Below are 19,688 nucleotides of genomic sequence, written 5' to 3'. Positions count from 1 at the left end.
TTGCTGTCACTCACGAAACTACAAGGAATCATCCTTTCTTGGGTGCCATTCTCATTTCCCGTCACGAGTTCCACCCTGGTTGCTGGTGCTCCAGAAAGTGCACTCCTAGGATGGAGCAGGGCGGGGGTGGGGGGGATTGCAGGGAGAGGCTTATGTGTGATTAGATGGTAAAGTAGCAAATGTGATTTTAAATGATCTCATGGGAAATGCTGAAACCTGAGGAAGCAAAGAAGCTGCACTTAGATAACAATGCCTCCAACATCCACGATAGACTCCCAGCCTGGACTAGGCAGCCTCGATAGTGGGATGGGCTGTTTCCTATCACTGACCCCACAGAGCAGAGCTGCATCCATTCGTATGGTGCCTTCCTTGTCTCTAGGTTCCCCATTCCAGAATAAACACTCGTGTTTTCTGAAATATTTTTGTGTCCCTTCATCAATTGAAACCTAAAAATTTTATTTTTTGCATCTTGAAACTTTCATTTAAAACATATTTAGAGCATTTTTCATATTCTTCATGGATACTCAATAGTAGACTAGGTCTTATAAAACAACAGTTTGAAATAAAATTACGAGAAAAAAAATAAAGAAAAGTTGATGCGGGGGATCCCAGCCCACGCCAACTGCTCTGGGGCTGCTTGATTCACTTTGGGCTGGAATGAGAGTTGTTCCTCAATGCCAGTTGATGGTGCAGGAAATTGGCTAGATGCTTTATTGCATTACAACTCTGTTTATTCAAATCCAACCAAATCAAACACAAAGTAGCTTCTTTGGGTCAGGGTACCACCCTTATGAAGCCTTGGCCTCTGTAGGGACTGCAACTTGTAAGGGAAAGGCCAAGGAGAGCCAATACCCCTGTCCAGCAAAAAGGGTGGAGGTCAGAGGGTGTGGGCCCCAGAACAGCTCCCTAGAGGGGCAGGGGAAGAGGAGAAGGAAAGCACTTCCCCCACTCCTGCAACCTCTTTAAAGTGATTCTGCTGATGGTCTAACCCAGTAATGGCATCTGAACTGCCTCAAAAGATGGTCATTCTGAAATACTTACTCGTGGAATGATATGATGTCTGGGATTTGCTGCAAAATAATCTAAGGGGGAGTGTGGCGAAAATGAAGCAAGATCAGCTCTGAGCAGATAATTGAAGAATTGGACTAGCTAAGGATTTATTGTGTTATTCTTTCTACTTTGGTATATACTCGAAACTTGCTGTCACAAAAAGTTTTCAACATGTGATACTCATGCAAAGGCATTAACACTGGGCTGGTCCGTGAAAAGTGCATTATGACACTGTATTGAGCCTAACTTTGTGAAAAAAAATTCTAGCTATATGCAGAGAATATTTTCTAGGAGAAAAGACACTCAAAGTTTGAGTGTTTGTATGTACGTGATAGAATCATAGGTAATTCTAATTTTCTTTTTTATCTTTTTTGTTTTACTTCTATCTATATTAATTTTTTTCTATAACAAATTCAGTCATTTAAGAAAATATTTATTTATTTAGAGACAGAGTCTCCCTCTATTGTCTGGGCCAGAGTGCCCTGGCATCGCCAAGCTCACAGCAACCTCAAACTCCTGGGTTCAACCAATCCTTTTGCCTCAGCCTCCCAAGTAGCTGGGACTACAGGCATGTGTCACCATGCCCGGCTAATATTTTTCTATTTTTAGTAGAGACAAGGTCTTGTTCTTGCTCAGGCTGGTCTCGAACTCCTGACCTCAAGCGATCCTTCCATCTCGGCCTCCCAGAGTGCTAGGATTCCAGGCATGAGCCAGTGCTCCCAGCCTGAAGACAATATTTGAAGAGCAAGTCTAGGGCTCCTTCTCTCAGGATCTCGGCTCTCTGATGAGTAAGAGGGAGAGACTGCTGGGGGTGTTCTCTGGGAAAAGAGAATCCTTTCACCCAAAGGGTGTTCCCTGAGCATCCCTTGGCATACATTAAGCCCTGTCGTCATCCCTTGAATGAATCTGCACAAGGACTGTTCTCTGCTTTTAGAAACCACCTTTTCTACCTGCTCTCTCTTCTCCTCCAATTCTAGAACCAGGGATTCAGAGTTCTCAGAGGTGGCATTGTTAGGGGAAATAGCCCTGGAGTTATGTCAGGGAGGGTCAGTGCTGCCACCGGTAAGTTTTGTGTCTTAATTTCTCTGGGCCTCATTTTTCTGTGAAATGCACAAGTTGGGCAAGGGGTCCTCTTAGCTGCCTTCTGGCTCTATAGTTGTGTTCAAACTTAGAAATGTCATAAAAGTCCTTAGCCATCTCTTTCCTTGCAGAAGTTCAGAAGTCTCACCACACTATTGATATGGTGCGATCTTTCCCCTCCTGTAACTAATTACCACATTCAGGGTTCATCTCAATATACTTGCAGATTGATGTTTTGGGAGAAGCTGCCAATTTTTTGATGTGGCTGTTTTTATGGTGGTTCCATTTAGTTGGAAACACTTTTGCTCTTTGGCGTGCACGGTCTGTGCCAAATGCCTCTACCATCTGAGGCGGAGTGGAAGGCAAGGACCCAGAGGGTGAGAGCGTTTGGGGAAAGTCACCTCCTGGAACTCCATCTCAACCCCCACAACCCCCTCCTCATTCTCGGGCCACTTAGGAATGCCGTTTAGAGTCGTGGGTGCCACTGACAGAGTGAAAATAGTCATTCCCTGGGACTTTGTATGTCTCAGAGGAGGAAAATCTCCCAGCTCTGCACCAGGTTCTCATTCAAAAATATGTTGCTGGAATATTATTCAGCCATAAAAATAAATAGAGTACTGATACGTGCTACAACATGGACAAACTTTAAAAATATTACATTAAGCAAAAGAAGCTAAACACAAAAGGCCACATATTGTATGATTACATTTATATGAAATTTCCAGAACAGGCAAATCCATAGAAACAGAAGATAGGTTAGTGGCTGCCAGGGGAAGGGAGGAAAAGAAGTGATTGCTAATGGATATATGGTTTCTTTTTGGGGTGATAAAAATTGGATAGTGGTGATGGTTGTTCAACTTTGTGAATATATTAAAGAGGAGGAGGAGGAAGGAGAAGAAAGAGAAGAAGGAAGAGAAGGAGGAGCAGGAGGAGGAGGAAGTAAGGGAGATGTAAAATCTGGTGCATCCCAAACAAGGCTTATACCTGAGTTAATAGTATTGTACATATATCAGTTTCCTGGTGGTGTTAATGTACTATGATTATGGAAGATACTACCATTGGGGAAAGCTGGGCTAAGAATACATGGAAACTGTAGTATTTTATACCTTTTGAGGGTCTTAAAATATTTCAAAATAAAATATTATGTATTTTAAAAGGTGTTAAGGCAAACCTGATAGCAGGTGGCAGTGTGGTGGCATGGAGTGACTGGAGGTGGGCTCTGGATTCATTGAACACCATCACAAGTGTCCTAATTGCTTTTAGTGATGAATACTGATACTTAGGGTTCTGTCCCTAGGTTCCAAGGCTCCCTGGTTTGTACAATGCCATAGACAGCTCTAGTCAGACCTCCTTCCCCAATGACTCACTGTTGGTTGGGATGCCGAATCTTAAAGAATGAATCTCTTTAAGCTACCCAGAAAAGATCAGGTTAAGGGAAAAAAGAGAAAAAGAGATAGGCATTTAACATTCTGATGATATCTGGCCTGGGGGGGTATTCGATCCACTCTAGTGAACCCGTTGGAGGCAGAAGGAAACCCATTTCCGAAGGGTGCAGCTTCCTATTGTTAAGATGGGGGATCTGTAGCAGAGTGATGATATTGGCTGTATATGTGATGGTGAAGATTATTTCAGGGGATTTTCAGTGTGTCACCAGCCGCTCATGCCTCTCAGCAAACTCCAGTTGAAGGGAGAAATAGGCTGAATCTGGAATTCCTGTCCAGAGGGAGCAAGCAAAAGAGGGAGAGGAGTGGGTATATCCAAGTAAGGAAGAAGCTTTCATGGTCAACCCAGCTCTGAGACCCCCAGGATTGAGAAATTTCCATTTTTCTCCCTGTGGAGTCATAAATCTCTCAGTCGATCGCTGCCATTGGCGTTGAGCACAATTGGTCGCATTCTCCTTGCAGAAACCTTCCTTTCCTTTGGCTTTTATTACCAGAGGATCCTCCTTGGCCTCCTTTGCTGTCTACCCATCCTCTAACTGACTACTGAGTGGAATTGCTTACAGTTCTGTCCTAGCCCTCTTTCTGGCGGCTTCATTCATTCCCACAGCTTTAGTTACCTCCCACTCGAGATGGTACCTAAACATTTATCTCTAGTACAAATCTCTCCCCTGCGCTGGACTCACATAGCCACTTACATGGCAGAGTCCCAGATGTCCATGTACGGGTACATCACATGCATTTCAGATTAAGCATGTCTAAAACTAAGCTGGTCATTTCTGTTCCCATGCCCCACCCCAAAATGGTCCTCCTCCAGAGGTCCCCAGCCAATAATGTCACTGTCTACCTGGACACTCAAGCCAGAAATCTAGAGATTATCCCAGAGTGCCCTCTTTCTTTCAACCCCACTTTAATTCTCCACCAAGTCCTTTAACTTGAACTCCAAGAAACACTCTGTTTCCATTGGCTTCTCTCCATCTCCATGATCTAATTCATTTGAATACAGATTATATTTCTAACCCGGGTAGTAACCATGACAATGTGGTCACCATCTTCTCTCCTAGGTGACCTCAGTGACCTCCTCACAGGTCACCCCACTGGCAGTCCACCACTCTCCAGCGTGCTCCCCACACAACTGGAATGTTCTTTATGAAAACAGACATCAGGTCAGAAGATGTCTCTACTGAGAAGCCCCGAGTGTCTTCCCATTGCTGTTACAAGGAAGTCCCACATCCCAGAAGTAGTATGTGAGCTTCCCACGATCTCTGAGCTTTACTTTGAAGATGCCCCTGCCCATCGCTACTTCCATGCCCCAGTGATGCTGGGCTGCTGTTGGGTGCTTGAACACAACACGTTCTTCCAAATAGGAGCTTTTGCAGATGTTGTTTTCTCTTGTTTTCTCATATTTCATTGGTTCCCTCCCATTCACTTACTAATTTTTAGTCTTCCTTCACTCCTCAGACTGAACATCACTGCCTTGAGAACACATTCCCTGACCCTCCAAACCAAGGTGAATACTCATGTTACACTCTCATATGAATTCATTTATTCACTCATTCAATATATATTTGTTAAGTACTACTTATGTGCCAGGAGCTCACAGTCTAGTGAAGAGACAAAAACTGAACAAATATTTAATAATTCTGAAAGTGGTCACATTAGTGTCTTGTGATGACATTTCCCAGAATAACGCAAATTCAGACAGACAGCAATCGGCAATTGGCTCTCATCCGTGGCAGCTGGCTCACCCTGGTCACTTCACCAGGCTCATGACAATGCAACACACATTCTCCACGACTGAACTTTTTGGGCCACACTTAGGGCACTGTGGCAGAATTGCAATTTTACTACCAACTGCAATAGGGGTTTTGGAGAAAAAATAAAGGGAATGAAGTGTTTATATAATATCACTGTGGATAGAAAGCACTTCTTTAAGCCACTTGTTGAATGCCTATCTTCTTTACTATTTAATTATTTATGTAGTGCTTACTAAAAATCTGCTATGTGTCTATGCTGAGTGCTGAGAACACCAAAATGAAAAGATGAAGTTCCGTACTCATGGAACTTATATTCTAGTGGTGGGGGGGCGGGGAGAGAGAAAATAAGCAGCTAAATGAATTAACACATACATTTTTTTTCTTTTTTTTTTTTTTGAGACAGAGTTTCACTCTGTTGCCCTGGCTAGAGTGCCGTGGCATCAGCCTCGCTCACAGCAACCTCAAACTCCTGGGCTCAAGCGATCCTCCTACCTCAACCTCCCAAGTAGCTGGGATTACAGCATGCACCACCATGCCCAGCTAACACATACATTTTAAAGAATAAGAATTATTTTTTCAGAAAGAAACATATTTTGAAAAGATTTTTTTCTGTTTCAGCAAACCAAAGAATTTTATGATGCAAGTGGTGTTCTCCCCTCTTTGACTCAACCTCTTCTTTCCATGCTACATCCCAGGAGCCTTCCTACATCTACTAAAGACATCATTAAAGTCTTCTTCCCCAGTAAGTTACAATCGTCCTTCTCTGTTTCGTATGTACATGTCTTGTGTTCATCTCCCTAAAAAGTTTTATTTGTGCTCTTTAAGAAAAGGGTTGCTATGTCTATTCTTGCGTGCCAGGCACATAGTAGGTAGACAGAGAACACTTCTGTGAGGCTAGAAGTTCCTCCAGAGAAGAGCTTATGGCTTTTTTAAAAGATCTCCAGCCGCTAGCGGCAGGCCTGGCTAGGTAGACAGGTGCTGAGCTAATACTTATCAAAAGAATAAAGGAATTACTCTTTTTAATAATCCATCAACATTTGACATACATGCATTGATCTAATTCTTTTGAATACAGATTATATTTTTAACCTGGATAGTAACAAGGTCTTTATACAGACAAGGGCTTTATAGCTTACACTGTATATTTAAATAATGCTACCTGATGACTATCTGGTGGAGGAAATGGCCCTTATTTTATATTTGGGGGAATGAATGGGTGTTAGAGAGGCTGAGAGGCTTCACCAGTGACACCCAGCTGTGAAGTATTGGAATGAGGATGAGAGCTATAGGTCTCCTGGTCCAAGGCTCCTGACACCAAAATTTCCCAGAAGTGACTCTTATCTTCTTTGGTTACTGCTACTTGGGTAAGTCAACTCCTTTCAGGGAGTAACCAACCCTGGGGAATGTAGCAATGGTCAGCTGAGGTGGAAGGGAGAGAATCATGGCCAGTTTCTTGGTTCCTCTGCTTTCCTGGCTCCTCCAAGCCCTGACCCATCTCTATGCTCATGATGTGCCCTGGACTCAGGCTGAGAGGCTGAGGAGGAGCCCAGAGATGAGGACGCACTGGTGAATTCTGGCCTCCTTGTCAGAACGCCAGACACCAGGGAAAGATGAGCAGCTTGGTTTCCATGGCAACCTGCCCACCCAGTCCCTGCAGCTGCAGCCCCTTGTGGGCCCCTGAGGCGGGGGCTGCAGGTGTCCTGCTGGGCTCCAGGGCCACACAGGCAGGAGGGAGTTCAGGCCCAAGGCAGGCTGCTCACTCCGAGTTGGAGCTTTGCTTGACACGGTTCCCATGGGGACGACTGTGGGCATGTGCTGCCTGTGGTCAGATATCCAAGTCAAAACTGCCCTGCAATTCAGGCAGCTCCTCCTGGACTCAGAGCCTTTGGAAGAAAGACTGAGTTTTGAGTGCCCTAGCCCCTCCAATCTCCCCCACCCCTACCAAAGGTGGATTTAAGAGCTTGGGACTATGGGCTTTCTGTATCACATATCGGGCATTCCTCTGTGCCAGGGCCTAGAGACACCAAGATGACCAAGGCACAGTCACCACCCTTAAGGAGGGTGGGGAAGAAGCCTTCAATCAAGCTGATAATTACGACGCAGCATGGCCCAGCAACAGTCGAACTCAGAGAGAGAAACAGAGGAGGGCTCCGTCAACTCTGGGAAAGACGTAGAGTTGGAGGGGGAGGCATTCCAGGCAGAGGAAGGGGCTTCTACGAAACATGAGATGAAAGAACATGCTCTGTGAAGTCACAAAGTTTGGGGTGGAGTGGAAAGGGAGGAAGAAGATGCAGCTGGGGGATGGGCAGGAGTCCCACACTGCAGAAGGCTGTGGAGCTGGGGGTGTACCCCATAGTGAAGGAGGGTCATTCTGTGCAGGAAAGGCAGCAGCGTGGCTGGATTAGGGATTTAGAAGGGTCGCAGGGATGCTGTGAGAGAACTGATTTAAGGAGGAGGAGGCATAGCTGCAAAGAGGGACTCATGTGAGACCCTTCAGGACCTTGAATGGCCGTTGTTCTGGGAGAACGTATGTGATACGTTTGGGAACCCTGGGTTTCTGTAGGCAACAGATTCATTGACCCACCTCCCACCGCACACTCCTGAGACAGAAAAGCTGCTGGGATGAAAGAGGGGTACTCTGTCTAAGCATCACAGAGTCATCTGGGAGGAAATGGATTGATCCCTTGACTTTTCCCCTGGGGTTCCAAATTACCAGGGCATGGATGGGCCAAGTTCAGTGAACCACTGGCATTCTTGAACTTTGCATGAGCGGTAGCAGTAGGAAAGACAGACACCCTCACAGTGAACAGGAATGAGCTCAGAGTTAAATTAATTTGAATACTAAAAGAGATGTGATTTTGTTTTGTACCCCTAGCTCGTAGTTACAATAAGATTGGATGGGGGTGGTGCCGGTGAGAGAGAGGACTGTTGCTCACATTATTTTTGAAATGGATTCACATTCATTTAAATGACAACTGTTTTAGAGTCATAACTGATAGCTGTTTTCATAATTTCAAAGTAAGAGAAAAAAATAGGTAGAAGAAAAGATGCCTAAATCAGCAATGGCAGTGAAATCTGAAGGCACAGAGAGCTGTCCAAAGAAAAATGCCTGCCTGATGTGGTTTCAGTGCAAGCTGGATGGAGAGGTTTTTATAACAAGAAAAAACATTTGGGATCTCAAACCTCTTAGCCTTCAGCTGGAGGAAAAACTCAGAGATGGGCTGAAAGAAGCAGAATGTGCTCTAAGAGCTATGCCATGCCCAGGAGAATCAGGAGCTCGGAATACGACTTAATCTAAATGGACAGAGGAAATACGGAATGGATGTTAATGGGTATTTCAATCCAAGATGAAATATGAGTCGAAGGGAGCATTTCAATATAATATATATTTAATTGATATGAACTACATATCTTAAATCAAAAATGATGTTAGCAATTCCATGCAGAGTGAGAATTACTCTGTGAACTTTATTTTCTCCCTCTCTAATGCTTATTTGGGGTGAGAACTGTTAGCTCAAATATTTGCTGAATGAACAATTGCGTGAATGAATGAATGAAGTCGAAATTAGCAATGAGAGTTTTAAAAATGTACTTTTAATAATGCAGTTAATTTCCTATGCTTTCCAGGTTTTCTACAGTGAAAGGTATTACTTTGACAAGTAGAATAAGATTAAAAACTGGGTTGGGAACTGTTTAGGAGTCTGTTCTCTTAGGGGAGAGTTTCCTGAGGGGGCCAATGAAGTGCCCACTCTCTCGTGCCAGAGATGGTGCCCTCCTGACCCATGAATCAACCATGGGTGACAGAGGAAGGCAGCTGCTGGTCACAAGGCCCGGGCAGTGAACCAGCTGGGATCATGTTTCTCTGTATCAGAAGTTGTTCATGAAGCTGGCATTCCAGGGGAGGGCTCTCGGACGGCCTCTCCTGCAAAGAGCTCACAGTTTGGCTGGAAATCTCATGCACTTGGTACATGTAAGTCCAGAACAACCTGTCTGTGCTGTGGCCAATAAAGACAGCAGTGCTGAAGGGGGGCTGAAGCTGGTGGGCTGGCAGCTAGGTGGGAAACGTGTCTATTGGGACACAATTGTGGTGGCAGAGAAGTGTGCACCTGGCCCCTGACCCCTCTCACCATCAACGATGACTGAACACGGAGAGCCATCTCAGCTCTCCCTAGGTACACTTCCTGGCACGCATCCAAGGATTTTACTGGAGGGGGTGTTGCGGGGTGGAACTTTCCTGGAAGGGGCCAGGCTGTATCCGGACTCCTTGGGATGGAGAGTGTGGAGCAGGGGATAGGGAGACCCAGCAATGGGACAGGCAGCAGGAGTGTCCCATCCAGCAGTGCCTTCTAACCTTCAGACATGGCCTGGGGTGATCCTAAAATTCATATCCTGGGGCCCCATTCCTATCTTCCTCCCTCCCTCCCTTCCTTCTTTTCTCTCTCTCTCTCTCTCTTTTTTTTTTTTTTTTTTTGGTAGGTTTGAAGTTGGTTCCAAGAATCTACATTTTCCACAGGTACTCTGGGTGGTTCCAAGGCAGAGGGTGAAGCATTAGTTTGGGAGCTGTATCGCTGACCCCAGGCTGCCATAACAAAACACCGCAGACTGTGTGGCAGAGAGATCTTTCACACTTCCTCTTCTTCTAAGGCCACTAATCCTATCAGATTAGGGCCGGGTGGGGAACCTGTGGCCTTAAGGCCACATGTGACCTTCTAGGCCCTTAAATGCGGCCTTTGGACTGAATCCAAATTTTACAGAACAAACCGTTTTATTTTTATTAATACTTTTTTATCTTTTATATTTTAATTTTATTTTTAAAATGAATGTATTTAAAATATCAAAGAATAAAATAAGTTTCAATGAAATAATCCTCCGGGATTGACTGGCACAATTGGAACCTTAGTGAGCCATAAGTGCTAAATTGACAGCTGCTACACTCATGATTCAGTTCTAACTTCCCCCGCCTGACTGGTGCCCCTACCACCTGAGACTGGTTGGCGAGAGTTTATGGGGGTCGAGTATGCCAGTCTGTTATCAGCTATTGACAGTGGTGCACTGTGTTTCTGTTTGAAGTGGAATTTGTGAATAGTTGCACAGCTCGACAGTATTTTTTAATTCTGTCTGTTTAATAGCCCATCATGTCAAAGAAGACCAAGAGAATGCTGAAGGAAGAAAACTGATTTTTTAATCAGAATTGGGAATTGCAGTATTATCTTGTTTCTGCTAAAATAAGATGATTTGCTTGCTTTGTGATACTGCCATATCGACATTAAAGAAATTCAATACTCATCAGCATTATAACACTCCTAAGGGCCACAAATATTTTAAATTAGAGGGAGAGGAGCAGAAGTTGTATTGCAGACATTAAAAGATGAAAAGCAAAAGCAAAGACAATTCTTTGAAGTAGCACTGAAGCAACTTATAAAGTAGGTTATATACTTGGGGGAAAAGGGGAAGCCACTCAGTGATGTAGAAATTGTGAAAGAATTCATTGCTGAAGTTGTAGGATGCTTAGAGCCTGATAATGTTTCAAAGTACAAACAACTCCCCTTTCAAGGAGAACCATAACTGTTGGCAGCATGAATTAGCCTTCAACTTAACAGAATAACCTCATGCAATACTTCAAAAGGAAAATATATATTATTCAATAGCTTTGGATGAATCTACTGATACTACTGACTCGGTGCAGTTTTTATACTTCCTTTGGGTCATAACAGAAGATTTTCTTTTCTTTTTTTTTTTAATTTCAGCTCATCATGGGGGTACAAAAGCTCAGGTTATATACCTTGTCTATGTCCCACCCATCCCCCTGAGTCAGAGCCTCAAGCGTGTCCATTCTCCAGACAGTGCGCCTGGAACTCACCATGTAGTCATACCTCCATCCCTTCCCCCCATCCCCCACCTCCCCGAGTCAGCACCTTCAAGCATGACCATTCCCCAGACGGTACGCAATGCACTCATCATGTAGGCATACACCCATCACCTCCCCGCCCCCCCTCCCCCGTCTCAGTCTGATATCCAATTGGTATCCTTCCCTGATGTGCATTTAGGTGACGATCAGGGAAACCAATTTTCTGGTGAGTACATGTGATGCTTGTTTTTCCATTCTTGGGATACTTCACTTAATATAATGGGTTCCAACTCTCTCCAGGAGAACCAAAGAGATGTTGTATCACCGTTATTTCTTATAGCTGAGTAATACTCCATGGTATACATATACCACAGTTTACTAATCCATTCATGGATTGATGGGCATTTGGGTTGTTTCCACATCTTTGCAATTGTGAATTGTGCTGCTATAAACATTCGGGTACAGGTGTCTTTGTTGTAGAATGATTTTTGTTCCTTTGGGTAGATGCCCAATAATGGGATTGCTGGATCGAATGGTAGGTCTACTTGAATCTGTTTAAGGTATCTCCATAATGCTTTCCACAGGGGTTGCACTAGTTTGCAGTCCCACCAGCAGTGTATGAGTATTCCTGTCTCTCCGCATCCACACCAACATGTGTTGTTTTGGGACTTTTTGATAAAGGCCATTCTCACCGGAGTTAAGTGATATCTCATTGTGGTTTTGATTTGCATTTCCCTGATAATTAGGGATGTTGAGCATTTTTTTGTATGTTTGTTAGCCATTCTTATATCTTCTTTTGAAAAATTTCTATTCATGTCCTTTGCCCACTTTTTGATAGGGTTGTTTGATTTTTTTCTTGCTGATTTTCCTGAGTTCTAAATAGATTCTTGTTATCAGTCCTTTATCTGATGTGTAGTATGTGAAAATTTTTTCCCATTCTGTAGGCTGTCTGTTTATTTTCGTGACTGTTTCTTTGGCTGTGCAGAAGCTTTTTACAGACATTGGTCTAGGCAAAGAATTTATGAAGAAGACCCCTAAGGCAATCACAGCAACAACAAAAATAAACGAATGGGACCTGATTAAATTAAAAGGCTTCTGCACAGCCAGAAGATTTTCTTTGCTACGAAGAGTTACTCTGGGCCCTCTTGTGAACAGAACACGGGGAACAGATGTCCTCAACAACTTTTAAGACAAATGTCATGAAGTTGGACTGAATTTGGTAAATTTAGTGAGTGAATGTATAGACAGTGGACCTTCCATGACAGGAAAACACGAAGGGTTTATTGCACAGACAAAAAAAATATTAACAGATCCAGATGCTCTCATTTCTTTTCATTGTATCTTGCATCAGCAAAATCTCTGTGCTAAAGCTACTATTTTAAGTTTCACTTTGCAACAAGTTATAAGTATTGTTAACTATATTCCTGCAAATGCAACATGGCATCCTCAGTTTCATAACATACTAAAGTTGAACAGCGAATTATTCAGTGTGGATTTGCCTTATCATTCTAAAGTGCATTGACTATCACAGGGACAGTTGTTAGCCAAAATTTATCTCTGTAAGAACAGATAGTTAAATTTTATGAAATACAGAATCAGCAATGTGAATTATTAAAAGAAGATTTCTATAGGAATGCAGCATTTCTGGGTGATATCATGTCAAATCAAAATGACTTGAATATTTCTTTGCAAAGTAAAACTAAGTCTATATATGATACGTGGCAAAAAAAAAAAAAAAAACGAAAGCATTTCAAAAAAGCTATCTTTTTTCAAAACACTTCGTCAAAAGGAAATTTTGGATGAACATTTTCCCCAGTTAGCAAAGGTCGTTGATGAGCAGGATGATATATGTGAACCATTTGCAGAATACGCAGCTGTTATAGACCTATTAATTGGAGAACACAATGAAAAATACATTGACTTGAGAATTGTGACATCACACAAATTAGCATCTCAGCCTCACCTAGTTTATATCACCAAGCCACCTAAAGAACTACAGATGGAATTGATTGAGCTCTCAGTAGATGACATTTTAAAGTCATTATCTGAGGCTAAGAAAGATCCAGTTGAAATAAGGAAAAATGCAATAGAACACACATGCCTTTGGCAACATGCCTGAAAAATGCTTTCTTGCTTTTCAACCACTTATTGCTGCGAATCTACTTTCTCCTGCCTAACTCCAATCAAGGCGCCCTTAAGGTCACGAAGACATCATACCCATCCAGGGGATCAACTGAAACTGCAGACCTCCACGCTGCAACCAAATATTCAAATGTTTTCCAACAAAAAGCAGACACAACAAAGTCATTAAAAGGTTAGTTAACTTTAAAATTAACAAATAGTTTTAATTTTTTGAAATTATTAAGTACATAGTAGTTAGATTTTTATAAAATAATTGTACATTTTTAAGTATATTTAATTGAAGTTTCTTGATTGTGGCCTTATTTGATTATAGATGAATTATGAAATTAGATGGAATTAGATGAATTCCAACATGAAAAGGTTCTCCACCCCTAGATTCGGGCCTTAGCCTCAAGACCACGTTTAGCCTTAATTACTGCTGAAGGCCCCATCGCCATCACTTTGGGGGTTAGGGCTTCCGTCTGAATTTTGGCAGGACACAGTTCCATCCACAGCAGTAGCACTCCTGTAGGAGAGTGGGGCCTGAATACCGGGCTGAGGGTGACAGAGGATGTGAGAGAGGGGGCCAGACTCCCGGTGAAGGGTCTTGTGCAAGGAAATGCTGGATGTCAATGTTACCACCTGCTTCAGATCATCAGAAGATCTGTTGTAGCAAGTAGGGATTTTACTTCACCACAATGCTCTGGTGCAAGTAATGCTACATTATTTTATTTTTCTAAAATTCTATGTCTCTCTGATCACCCATTCTTCTAGGGGATGAGAACTCACTCCAGTCATCTCTGAGGCTCTTCGTCTCTCCACCTCCTCCCAGGGGCAAGCGAAGCTCTCCGGGCCTTCCTTACAAAGTCTGCAACACTTGGGGAAGGTGCTCTGGCCTTGCACCCACACCAGTCATAGCGGCCATGCTCATTGTCCAAGTCTGCATGGTCTTGTAAAGTCAGAAGGTTACTGCTTGGTTCCCTGCTTGGCAAGATACCTTTTTCCAGGGCTAGTGCAGCTGGGGCTTGGAGTTCAGCTTCCCTTTTACACCAAGAGGACTTTCTGCTCTGGTTCTGCCATCTTTCTTGAACACTCCCACGACTCCTAGCTCAAAATTTCTCCCCAGTCAAATTTAATAGGGTGCACAAGTATTGACGTCTCCACTACTCAAGAAAGTCCCCTTTCTAGTTCCAGGCCATGTTCACCTCATCCATAGACCCAGACAGTCTACCCTGTCCCACTTCATGCCCTCTTGTTCTAGGAGGGGCCCACACAATCTGTGCCCAGTAGGCCTGTAACAGAGCAATGCTGTCCCTCCTTAGTGACGGGCTTGGGAAGAACAGGCTGAAAGCAGGTGATATGGTGCCTACTAAAGTTTGAGACCACTGTCCTGCAGAGTTTAATGATCTACCCCTACTAGATTCCTTGCAGCATTTAGGTCTCTGGGACTAGGGCTCAATATGCAGCATCACTCAGCCCTGGAAGGCAGGAATGAGCCAGTGGGTGTATTTTTTAACTGTGTGTAAAGTAATGGGGCCAAAAGCAATCCAGAATGTCTCTGCAAGGGTCAGTAGATCACAGAATGTCAGTGCTGGGAGAGGACGTGGTGCTTATCTCATTGGCCTCCTTGTTTTGCAAATGAGGAATCAGAGGCCCAGAGAGGGCAAGGAACTTGCCCAAGGTCACACAGCAAATCAGTGCCAGGGCAGGAATGGATTCTTCTCATTCTCATTTGGTGTGGGTCTGGGTACTCTGCTCCAACTAAATCTTGTCATTTACTTGGTTTTGCTAATCTTAAAACAACCATGCATGTCATTAGAAAACTCACAATACATCTAGAGCATCTAGAAGCCTTAGGGAAACACACACACATGAACACACACACTCCTCAATACCACTCCAAGGTAATTGCTATTAGCACTGTGGGGCACATTCTCACAGGACATGGGAAAAGCCCCTGACCCAGCTTTGGCCTGCATATGGGGGAAGCAGCTTCACATTTCACTGCCTCAGCATCCTCCCACCTGAGAGTGTGAACCGCTGCATCTAGCCCTCACCGCCAAGCTTGGGTAATGGGTGTCCACAAGAGAATGCTGTCAGCCCAGAGTGGAGGGAAAAGATTCAGAGACTACCAGTGTGTAGTCTCTTGCTATGCTTCGCCAAGAGTCCATGAATCATTAGGAAAGGCACTAGTGCATTTCTGAGAGACCTGGCAACCAGGCATCCTGACCTGGACATGCTGCAGCCCAGGCAGAGAGGGTGGCAGACCTGGGTGTGGCGCCAGTTTCCTTAATCAACAATGACCTGCAATAAGCTGTTCTGTCCTATGGAGGAAGGTGAGGCCACACAGGATGGTGAGAGCAAGGACTAATTCTAAGGGCAACGCCAGCTGACACTTACTGGTGCATCTTATGTGCAGAGAGCCTCACATGGATTATCTCATTTAATTCCCAGAGTGAAGTGTGGACAAGGGTGGTAGACCTGGGGGTGAGGAGAGGGGCTTGATGTAACAGGCATGGGTTGACAGAGCTCACCAACGGATCAATGTGGAGCACAGGGAGAGCGAGGGGCAAGGTTTCCCAGCTTCCTCTGACGACACGTTCTGGGCCTTCCTCTGAACTCACAAGCTCTTCTGGAGCCACCCGGTCAGGCAAAAAGCAAGTGTGTCTGTGTCCTGCTGGCCAGAGCTCTGAAGTGAGAGGGGAAGGAGGCTGCTCGCAGCACCCCTTCTCTGTCTGATTGTGGCCCCCAAACCCACATTCTCCCCTCCCCACATTCCTGACTGGGGCTGGTGGCAGGACAGGCAGCCACCGGGAGTTGGGGACAGAACCAGTCAGCTCTCAGAAAAGAGAAGGGAAGAAAGTCTCACTTGTCTAGTTCTTTCTCTAGAAAGCAATTCTGGGCTGAGCACAGGCAGGCCTCAGGCAGTCTGGCCTCAAAGGCAGCTGCTGCCCTCAAGGCTTTGCAGAGCACTGACTCGTTGATTTAGACAGATGGCGGTTTGCCATAATTATTCATGGGGCTCCCCATCTTCCCACAACTCCAGGCCCAGCACCAGGAAGGATATGCCAGTTCTCCAGAACAGCCCACTGCAGTGGGTGGGGCTGGCAGGTGGGCCCTCAGCAGAGAGGTGTAGAGAAGGGGTTGTAGGTGAGGCTGGGACAACAGGTGGGCTCCATGGAGGGAGGACAGACATGGACCTGGTGACAGGCAACATGCCCAGCTGCTTCACCTGCCAGCCCTCGCTGAGCTCTCCTGCAGCCCTGGGAGACGACTGGCTCTATCTTTCTCATTTTAATGCCAAGGAAACCGAGTTAGGGACATACTTTTTCAAGAGAAATGCCAGGCAAGGTGCTGAGGTGGCCAGTTCCTTGAAAACATCTGCATTGTTGAGTGCCCTGGAGAAACCCATTTAGAACTTACCCTCAGAGCCCCCAGGGGCCCTTGGATACAGACTCCAGAGGCTTGCAGGGGCTGGGTACCAGGATGCAGCCTCACCTTCGGAATTGTTTCTTTGGTAGCATCTGAATGATTCCTGACAATCAAAGGCATGAAACAACCGTCATCAAGGAATGAGATTGGGAGGTCCTCAAGGGAACAGGATGCTCTTTTGTCATCTTTGTATCCACATCCAGCTCTTCAAAATTTAGCAAATATACCTACAATAAATATTTAATAAAAGTAATAGTGGTCAATGTTAATTGAACTGTATGTCATTTAAGGATCCCATCTACCTCAGGAAGTAAGTATTGTCATTACTGTCTCCATGAGCCTCAGAGAGACTGAGGAGTGGGTTCAAGGTCACCCTGCTGCTTGGTAGAGTGGACGAGACTGAAACAGCCTCTCTCTCTGTCAGCCATGTTTTCCATCCACAGAGAGCAACCGCATCCTTGCAATGAGGATGATATAGACCTGGGAGCAGACTGTCTGCACCCACTCATAGATGCAGTGGCACTCTCTCCAGCTCACCCAATCCAAATTTGTCCATTCTTGCTCATTTTAAATCCAATTTCAATTCCATTATTTCATTCTGGGAATGGAATACATAAAGATATGTTGCATCACTCTTTAGGGTTGATGACAGAATCATTGTATCAGTTAGAAATTCTCTACAATGGCTTGAAACAGAGACTCACAAAAGAATGGCTTAAAGAATATGTGGGTCTCTTTTTCTCCAACATAATGTGATATGCGCAATTAGGTGATTTAGGGCTAATGCAGGAGATCCAAAATCCTGTCTGGTCTCACATTCTTTCCATCTTTCAACTCTGCCATCAATTGGCTATGGCTTCTATTCTTTAGAGTACCTTATGATCACAAGATGGCTGTTGGAGACCCACCCACTCATCTGAATTCCAGGATACAAAAAGGAGGAGGTGGTGAAGGATAAAAAGCCATATTCAAACTGATTTAGCCTTTTCTTTTAAGGACTTTTGTTTTCTGGAAGCCTCATCCAGCAATGTCCACTTAGAATTCATTGGCCAGAACTTAGTAAAAGTCTACTCCTAACTTACAAGGGAGAATGGAAATTGTATTTTTTAAAACTGGGCACTTTGATGTCTCCAATAAAATCAGATTTCTTTTAATAAGAAGAAGGAAAGAGTGGTTATTACATGAGAACTCCACCATCTTTGCCACAGCTTTACTTTGCTTTGGCCTGGCTTTGGTCTATGTAGCCAAAGACAACCCTGGGGAACATTTTCATGGAGACTAAGCTGTAACCGACTGCCACTGTCGGAAACCTAAGGTGGGTCTGTCCCTGCTCTGAACTTGCTCTCTCCAACAGCAGCCTCAAAAGCACAGCCCCTCTCTGGGCTGGCCTCAGGTAAGAAACACCTAAGTATGGGGAGAATAAATACCTTTGGCTTGGCTCTGCCCCATGGCAGCTGAGAGCCTCAGGGGAGCTAATGCATGTGACAGCTGGGCATAAGCTAGGATGACTCTTCCTGATGTCACCAAGTCAATGTTGTCACTGCCTGTCTTAGTCTGTTTTGTGAGGCTATAACAGAATACCACAGGCTGAGCAATTTATGAGAAACAGAAATTTATTTCCCCACAGTTCTGGGGGCTGAGAAGTTTAAGATGCTGGAATCTGGAGAGGAACTTCCACATGGTGGAAGGGCAAATATATATAGAGAGAGGAAAATTGGAGCCAAATTTACCTTTTTATAAGGGCATTAACCTCACCCTTGAGGGCAGAGCCCCCATGGCCTAATCACCTCTCAAAAGTCCTGCCTTTTAATACTATTATGATGACAATTAGATCTCAGCATGCATTTTGGAGGGGACAAACATTCGAACCATAGCACCGCCACTGTCCAGGACCTCACTATTCAAATGGGGTCCGTGGACCAGCAGCACTGGCATCACCCAGGGGCTGTTACAAATAGAGACTCTCAGGCTCACCACAGATCTGCTGAATCAGAATCTGCATTTTAACAAGATCCTGGGGTAATTCACGTGCACATTCAAGGTTGAAAACACTTCACTAAAGAGCTGTGGTCCTGTGTCACAAGAGAAGCCAGGTGACAGGAGGCAGGTGAGCCCACCTGAGACACTTTCTCCAGCCTGATTGAAATATCTTGAGAAAGTCATTCTCCCACTCTGGGCTCAGTTTTCCCCCCTGCAGCATGAGGGGTGTGTATCAGACTCCTGCTCTATAAAATGGGGTCTTGGGCCAGCAGCAATAGCATGGCCTTGTTAGGAATACAGACTCTCAGGCCCCACTCCACGGTGACTGAATAAGAGTTTGCATTTTAGCAGGCTCCCTGGTGATGCATCTGTATGTTAAAGTTTGAGAAACCTTGTACTACTCAATGCTCTGTGTGCTCTGAAATGAGAGAAATAAAAGTAATTCAGACAACTGTTCCAGGTTCTCAGACTGTGATGTGGATGATGAGAGATGATTGATTCTTGCAGCTCCATGAAGTGGGCAGAGTGGACATAAGCTCCCTTTGAAAGGTCAGTGGCTGGCAGACCATGGGGTCAGGGTAGCGAGTGTGGCGAGCCCCACCGCTGGTACTACAGATGCCTGTGCTAGGTCTGGAGTGGGGATCAGGCTTGGGGGTTCCTCCTCTGGCTCTTCTCTGGAGCGGGATGGGTACCTGGGGAACGAAGCAGGAGCTGCAGGGCCCTGGGGATGGCTTTGGACCATGCCCCCCATCTTCCCTTCTCACTGTTCAGGGAGGGTGGGCACCCCTGAGGTACATCAGTAGGCAGTGAGCACACCACTGAGTTCATGCCACCTGCATTTTCAGCAGCAGAAGGAAGCGGAACCTACTTCACCAGTCTTCTTGCCACTGAACACTTGGTTGTTAAAAAGGATCCTTTAAAACTGATGTTTTGGACTAAATAAGGCAACGCTCCCACTCCAGTTGAGCTTATAATGGAGTC

The sequence above is a fragment of the Lemur catta genome, chromosome 1, assembly GCF_020740605.2.
Source record: "Lemur catta isolate mLemCat1 chromosome 1, mLemCat1.pri, whole genome shotgun sequence".
NCBI lineage: Eukaryota > Metazoa > Chordata > Mammalia > Primates > Lemuridae > Lemur > Lemur catta.
This window is presented reverse-complemented; position numbering follows the sequence as displayed.